This window comes from Natator depressus, chromosome 1 (genome assembly GCF_965152275.1).
Source record: "Natator depressus isolate rNatDep1 chromosome 1, rNatDep2.hap1, whole genome shotgun sequence".
Taxonomy (NCBI): domain Eukaryota; kingdom Metazoa; phylum Chordata; order Testudines; family Cheloniidae; genus Natator; species Natator depressus.
Genome location: NC_134234.1, coordinates 284495736 through 284503003, shown reverse-complemented (window position 1 = coordinate 284503003; position 7268 = coordinate 284495736). Strand labels below are relative to the sequence as shown.

Here is a 7268-nt window from a genome sequence, read left to right as displayed (position 1 = left end):
TTTTAAAAAAGACATTCAAATTCAATGTTTTGTGGAGAACAGCTGATTGATTTCAGTGAACTCAGAATAAATGTTTTATTCCCTGTTACCAAGCATGTCTAGCTCAATTAAAGATCTCTCTGGGCATTTTACTTTGAATGGTCCCTTGAAATATGTGTTAACTAATTATGCCAAAACCAATCTGTTTCATCTTGTATTTAGCAGTGACACTGAGTAAGTTTCCAGTCCTGAAGATGAGCTCTGTGTAAGTTTGAAAGCGCATCTCTCAGACCAACAGGATTGGTCCCAATAAAAGATATTACCTCACCTACCTTGTCTCTATAATATCCTGGGACCTACGCATGTAGACTGCCTACAGATCTCTATGTATTTGCGTTGTAAAATCTGAACAGGCAAGAATTAGGATTGCCAAATATTTTCTCACTACTATGTCTACGTGAGAGCGAGAACATATTCTTTAGTCACTTTAAAAACATTGGTTTTTTGGCAAAATGTTTGGCTGAAATTAAACTCATTTAATTTTAGATTAATACTTAAGTCTGCTTTTAAAAATAAAATCTAACGTAGGGGTTGACATGGTGTGCCAAGTCTTCATTTATTCACTCTAATTTAAGGTTTTGCGTACCAGTAATACATTTTAACATTTTTAGAAGGTCTCTTTCTATAAGTCTATAATATATAACTAAACTGTTGTATGTAAAGTAAGCAAGGTTTTTAAATGCTTAAGAAGCTTCATTTAAAATTAAATTAAAATGCAGAGCCCCCCGGACCAGTGGCCAGGACCCGGGCAGTGTGAGTGCCACTGAAAATCAGCTCGCGTGCCGCAGGTTGCCTACCCCTGAACTAGCGTATGCTTGTGTCTCACGTCTTTTAGAGTAAAACTGAGAGCAGAGGAAAAAGCATGAAAGATATGAAACGAGTAAGAAGCATGTTCAGTATCAGGAATATGAGAAGCACTTCTGACTCATTGGCCAGTGGACTAAGGCTCAGAAACTCTGGAAGGAAAGTTCAACATCAATCTGATGAACAGTCAGCTCTTTTGGGAGCAAGCCGTTGAAGGTAACAGAATGAAGTGGGTGATGATATAATGACTTACAAGCAATAAGAAAATCACTCTTCATATCTGCAGTTCAAGATGTTACTGAAGTATATCTTTACATCCAATTAATCAGTGTAGCTAATGGTGATTTTATGTTAACCAAGGAGCATGTGTTCCTATTATTCCATGTGTTGGCTAATTACCACATTTACATTCATGGGCGTTCTGCATGCAGATCAAGTGAAAAACCTAGTATCTGTGCATTCTCATTACTATGAAAAATGGCTTGGGTCTTTTGTGGGGTGCAGTATAGAATAAATGGCTACTTGTAGAACTGGGTAAAATATTTGACTTTAAATCAGGAGGTCTAAATCTTCCCTTTGACAAGTTCTCAGTGCCTCTATAAATACCTACAGCCCCCAACTAAAACCTCTCCAGCGCATCATCAAGGATCTACAACCTATCCTGAAGGATGATCCCTCATTCTCACAGACCCTGGGAGACAGGCCAGTCCTCACTTACAGACAGCCCCCCCAACCTGAAACAAATACTCACCAGCAACTACACACCACGCAACAAAAACACCAACCCAGGAACCAAACCCTGCAACAAACCCTGGTGCCAACTCTGTCCACATATCTATTCCAGGGACACCATCATAGGACCTAATCACATCAGCCACACCATCAGGGGCTCGTTCACCTGCACATCTACCAATGTGATATATGCCATCATGTGCCAGCAATGCCCCTCTGCCATGTACATTGGCCAAACCGGACAGTCTCTACGCAAAAGAATAAATGGACACAAATCTGACATCAGGAATCATAACATTCAAAAACCAGTAGGAGAACACTTCAATCTCTCTGAACACTCAATAACAGATCTAAAAGTGGCAATTCTTCAACAAAAAAGCTTCAAAAACAGACTCCAACATGAAGCTGCAGAACTGGAATTAATTTGCAAACTGGACACCATCAGATTAGGCCTGAATAAAGACTGGGAGTGGTTGGGTCATTACAAAACCTAAACTTAATTTCCCCAATAGTAATTTCTCCCTTCTGTTACTCATTGCTTCTTGTCAACTGTCTGTAATGGGCCACTCACATTACCACTTCAAAAGTTATTTTTCCTCCCTTGGGATCCTGCTGTTAATTGATTTATCTCGTTAGACTGACCTCACACTTGGTAAGACAGCCCCCATCTTTCCATGTATTTATACTTGCTCCTATATTTTCCACTCCATACATCTGATGAAGTGGGTTCTAGCCCATGAAAGCTTATGCCCAAATACATTTTTTAGTCTCTAAGGTCCCACAAGGACTCCTCATTGTTTTTATAAACATTCAATGTTTTTCTCAAGATCTAGTGAAAATGTATGAAAACTATGAGGCACCTTTTCACAGGTCATTGTTGAGTCATATGGTATTTCTTCTGGTTCCGATTGGCTGGACCTATCTTAGGTGCTGAGGAGGATCACCAGAAGTCACTTTGTGTGCTCTCTGAACCACTAACAGAGAACCTAGTCTCAGATTCCTTTTAGCCAGTGGGTGTAACAGGAAATTGTTCTGTGTTGTTCCTAGCTGCAGTTGGGTGTGGGGCGTGGATGAAACTGCTTACTATTTCACCTGAAGACTGTCCTGAATTTCAAGGGGGAAAATGGCTATATCTCATCTCTCCCCTGAAACTCTGCATGTTCTGTCAATCCGGTTGGTGGTATTTTCTGCTAAATGAAGTTGATTTATGAGCTGCCTGTTTTGGGGTATTGAAAACTGTAAAAATTGTAAGCTGTTATTTTAAATACAAAAGGTTTTTCTGATCCTTCTTGCAGGGTGAGGGAGTATGCCATCTTGGTCTTTCAGCAGTCAGTCTGCAGAGAATCTGCCTAGATTAAGGTGGGGTAAATTGTGCCTCTGTTTTATGGAGCAGTCTGCTTTGTCTCTCTCTGTTTTGGGTTTTTGTGTGTTAAGGTTCTGGATTTAAAGAAACAAAGTAGTGTTACATTGCAACCATCCAAAAAGAGTTTTTTATCTAATTTCTCTGTTTGTATGCTAGGAACATAACATTCTATCATATGTAAATAACGGTCCTTTCGGTTAATGGGAAGCAGGTTATAAATGTACTGGTGATTGTTCTACTGCAAATTCAGTTGTTGTCTTGGGATGTGTAAATAAGACAAGTCACCTCAAAACAGACACGTGGGTCAGTGGTCAGACTAGACTACATGTTTGTTATTGATGACTAAGGGTATGTCTATGCTTTGAGCTGGAGGTGCAATTCCCAGCTCAAGGAGACATACCCCTGCTAAATCACTTAAAATAGGGTGTAACTGTGGCAGCATAAGCTGTGGCAGGAGACAGCTGCCCTGGGTACATACTTAGCATCTTGGATGGGTAAATAGTTGGGGCAGCTACCCACTCCTGCTGCCTGTGTCACTGTGGCTACACTATTTTTAGCGTGCTAGTTCATCAGAGATAGTGTGGGGATGTCTCCTTGAGCTGGAATTTACATCTGCAGCTCAAAGTGCAGACATTCCCTGTTCAAGTCTCTTCCCTGACACTGAAGGTAAGTGGCTGAATAGCAGCAGCAGAATCCAAAACCAGAATGTTTTCTTCCTTTAAACCTCTATCCTCGCTTAGACTTGGTCTGCACTACAGAATTAGGTTGACGTAAGGCAGCTTATGTCAATCTAACTTGGTCAGTGTCTACAACATTGCTCTCGCTGATGTAAGTTGCCCACGACACCGACCTAATAACTCCACCTCCGCGAGAGGTATAGCGCCTAGGACGACTCAGTGTCTGTGTAGATATTACATTACTTACACCGCCTATTGGCTGGCAGCCTGCACGGGGTTCACAGCTGGAGACCCCTGCCCCACACAGGGGGCGGGGTGGAAAGAGAGGGGAGGGCCCTCCGGCTGTCAGTGCCCACAATGCCTCACACAGTTAAGTTGGTTGAAACACTCCTAGTGAGGATGCACACAACTGCTGTAATTATTATGGTGGCTGTACATCGATCTAACTTAGGTTTGCTTAATTCTGCAGTGTAGACAGGGCCTTGGTCTCTTATTCTGCAAAGCACTTGAATCCCATTGACTTCACTGTCTTATAATTAAGCCTGGGCATAATTGTTTTACTGACTTAGGGCTTCACAGTGTACAAAAGAAAAATGTCAAAGAATACCTCTGTAACAGTATCACTTGTACTTGGAATTTTGAACAACAAATTGAATGGAAGGTGACTTCTCAAATTTTTGTACGTTTTGAAGCAGGAAAAAAGATCAGCCAACAACAATTGCCCTGAAATTCTGCAGAAAAGCAACATTTCAGGGGCATAAAATCACCTGAAATTAAATAAGAGATCAACTAGACAACATGCAAACAGCTACAACTTATATATGTGTGTACCTTGTACAGTTGTAAAATCAAATACTGTTTTTTGCGGCGGGGGGGGGAGGGAGCAAGGGATGGATTCCTATTAGGGTTTTGTGTTGTGTTATCTTAAAAGCAAAACAAAATTATAGTATAAAATGTCCAACCCTGACTAGTTTCACCTGTGTTCCATTGTATTCCAATATCAGGGCGATGAGTGTACTAGAAAATGCTTGATGTCCTGATAGTACCTTGATATTCCCTAATAGTTCAATCAGTAGAGAATAGGCCCAGTACATCAACACTTAATGGAATAACGGAAGGAAATCTTTTAAAAAAAAAACCCACCAGTAACAACTTGAACAGTGATACAATATGCAATCTAGCAGTGTCTTTCACCCCTAACTCTGTCTAACCATGCCTCAAAAAGCAAGTCTGTGGCTACACTACAGCTTATGTTGGCATAAATTTATGAGCGACATAAGTTACACTGACATAAGCAATCGTGTGCACAACGCTGTGTTGGCGGGAGATCTTCATTTGCCGACATAGCTTCTGCCATTCATGGAGGTGGTTTTATTATGCCAGTGGAAGAGCTCTCTCCCATCAGCACAGTGTGTCTTCACCAGACGGGCTGCACTGGCACAGCTGTGCCGCAGCAGCGCTGTATGTGGAGACATGCCCTTAGATAGACAGTGGATCTAATCCTGCTGACCTTGTTCAGGCAACTCGCCCTGTTGAAGTAACTGGGGCTCGATTGTGTGAGGCAAGAAAATAAGCCTTGGCTCAGTGTCTAAATTGAGCACATTTAATGTGGCTCTTAATCTTGGCAAACATTAATTAACAACAAAACATGGGAGAGTTGCTAAATTTTTCCTAATTTATCTTTTTCTTTCAGCATGTCAAGCATCCTTGGTTAGTCACCCCCAGTTGAGATATTTAGACCTGGGAACTTGTTTCAGCCCATTAAAGGGATAGTGACCATCTACTAGGGTTACCATATTTGACCATTCAAAAAAGAGGACACTCCACGGGGGGGGAGGGTATTTTCTCGCACGCCCCTTGCCCCACCCCAACTCCACCCCTTCCCTGCCCCCATTCCAACCCCTTCCCCAAAGTCCCCACCTCAACTCCGCCCCCTCCCTGCCCCATTGGACCCCTTCCCCAAATCCCCGCCCCGGCCCCGCCTCCTCCCCTCAGCGCGCCGCGTTCCCCCTCCTCCCCCCTCCCTCCCAGCCACGCGAAACAGCTGTTTCGTGGCACAGGCACTGGGAGCTAGGGGGAAAAAGCATGCACTTTCTTGAATGATCAACATTCACTCTCTTTCTTGAATGATCAGCTCTTCTTTGGGGAAAAATAATAATGGCAAAATACCGGACATTTTTAGATATTTAAAAATTACTCCCAGACAGTGACTTAAGAACCAAAAAGCTGGACATGTCCGGGAAAATATGGATGTATGGTAACCCTGCCATCTACAAAATTCAGATCCAGATACTAGCAATAGATTCTATGGTGCTGGCACATTTAGGAAAACAAAATGGATTGATAGAATCAGTTTGGTGGTGGTCTGATCTGGGATTTTGTCTCTAGTAAAAAAAATTTTTTTTACATCAACCAGCTGTATCCAATACCTCCCTTTCCCCCCTACTTTTCTTTTTGACATAGGTGTTTTTCTTGAATGACTACCAAATATATTCCCCCCCCCGAACACCACTCCAATTTATTAGTATATATTTAAAAAATGCTGCTTATTTATTATGAATGGAAATATGCATAAATTCCTTCAAAACTGACTTTCTAGTGTTAGCACAGAACAGTTGATGAATAGGTTTTTCATAATCACAGTGCCTTAGAAATGCACCATACAATTTCCCCTTTAACACATTTTAAAAACCACTAAAATAATTGACAAAGTGGTCACTGAATGTTGATGCCTTTGGTTTATGAATGTATACTAATGGGACAAAGTAATAATTATTTAGCTGTTGCTGCATTTTAATTAAATTACACTAGGATCATTATTTTATTGTACATACCTTGCTGTTTATTTTGTAGGGCAAACAAAGCATGGTTGATGGTTATTGGCACCAATTATTCCCAAACCTTGCTTGATCTAACAGGAGAGAAACACAGAGCAACTTTAAAGAATGAAGAAGCACCATCTGCACCATGCAGATAGGTATTTTTTTATCGTGTTTAAGTTATTATTATATGTATAATGCCAACATTATTGTAGGCGTTTACAGAGAGGTATGAAGGGTGGTGGAGTTAAGCACTCGTCTTGTTAGTTATGTGATATTTTAATTTCTCCCCATTTTGTTATGTTTAGAATTTGATTTTCAAACATCCATCAGTTAACACTTCTAAGGTAGGGGAGTAATAAAGGGGTCTAGGGATTACAGGCCTTTGGAAGAAGTATGTTTTAAGAAATGACTTAGAGGTGAGTGTGGAATCATGGCAGAGGAAATCGGCAGGTTCTAGCCGTATGGGGCTGCATGGAAGAAGGCCTGGATACAAAGTGGTAGTTAGTCCTGGCTTGGATGGAATGAAGGAGGCAAGGAGAGTAGCAAAAGGAGATGGGCATACAGAGGAGGGCAGGAGCTACACTATACAGGGCCCTCAGTTTAAGATGACTCAATTATTAATGACAGGTTTCAGAGTAGCAGCTGTGTTAGTTTGTATTCGCAAAAAGAAAAGGAGGACTTGTGGCACCTTAGAGACTAACAAATTTATTTCAGCATAAGTTTTCATGAGCTACAGCTCACTCAAGTGAGCTGTAGCTCATGAAAGCTCAATTATTAATGTTTATCATCTTCATAAATTACATAGTACTTAAATGCTACAGAGAAAATCAG

General features: G+C 41.2%; 1 long non-coding RNA gene across 1 annotated transcript; it reads left to right on the top strand.

Moving 5' to 3' along the window:
• Positions 1-1001: 1001 nt before the first annotated feature.
• Positions 1002-6577, top strand: LOC141986787 (uncharacterized). The gene is made up of 3 exons (XR_012639363.1): positions 1002-1059; positions 2871-2934; positions 6469-6577. It is a non-coding gene; the product is annotated as an uncharacterized LOC141986787 (long non-coding RNA).
• The last annotated feature ends 691 nt before the right edge of the window (positions 6578-7268 follow it).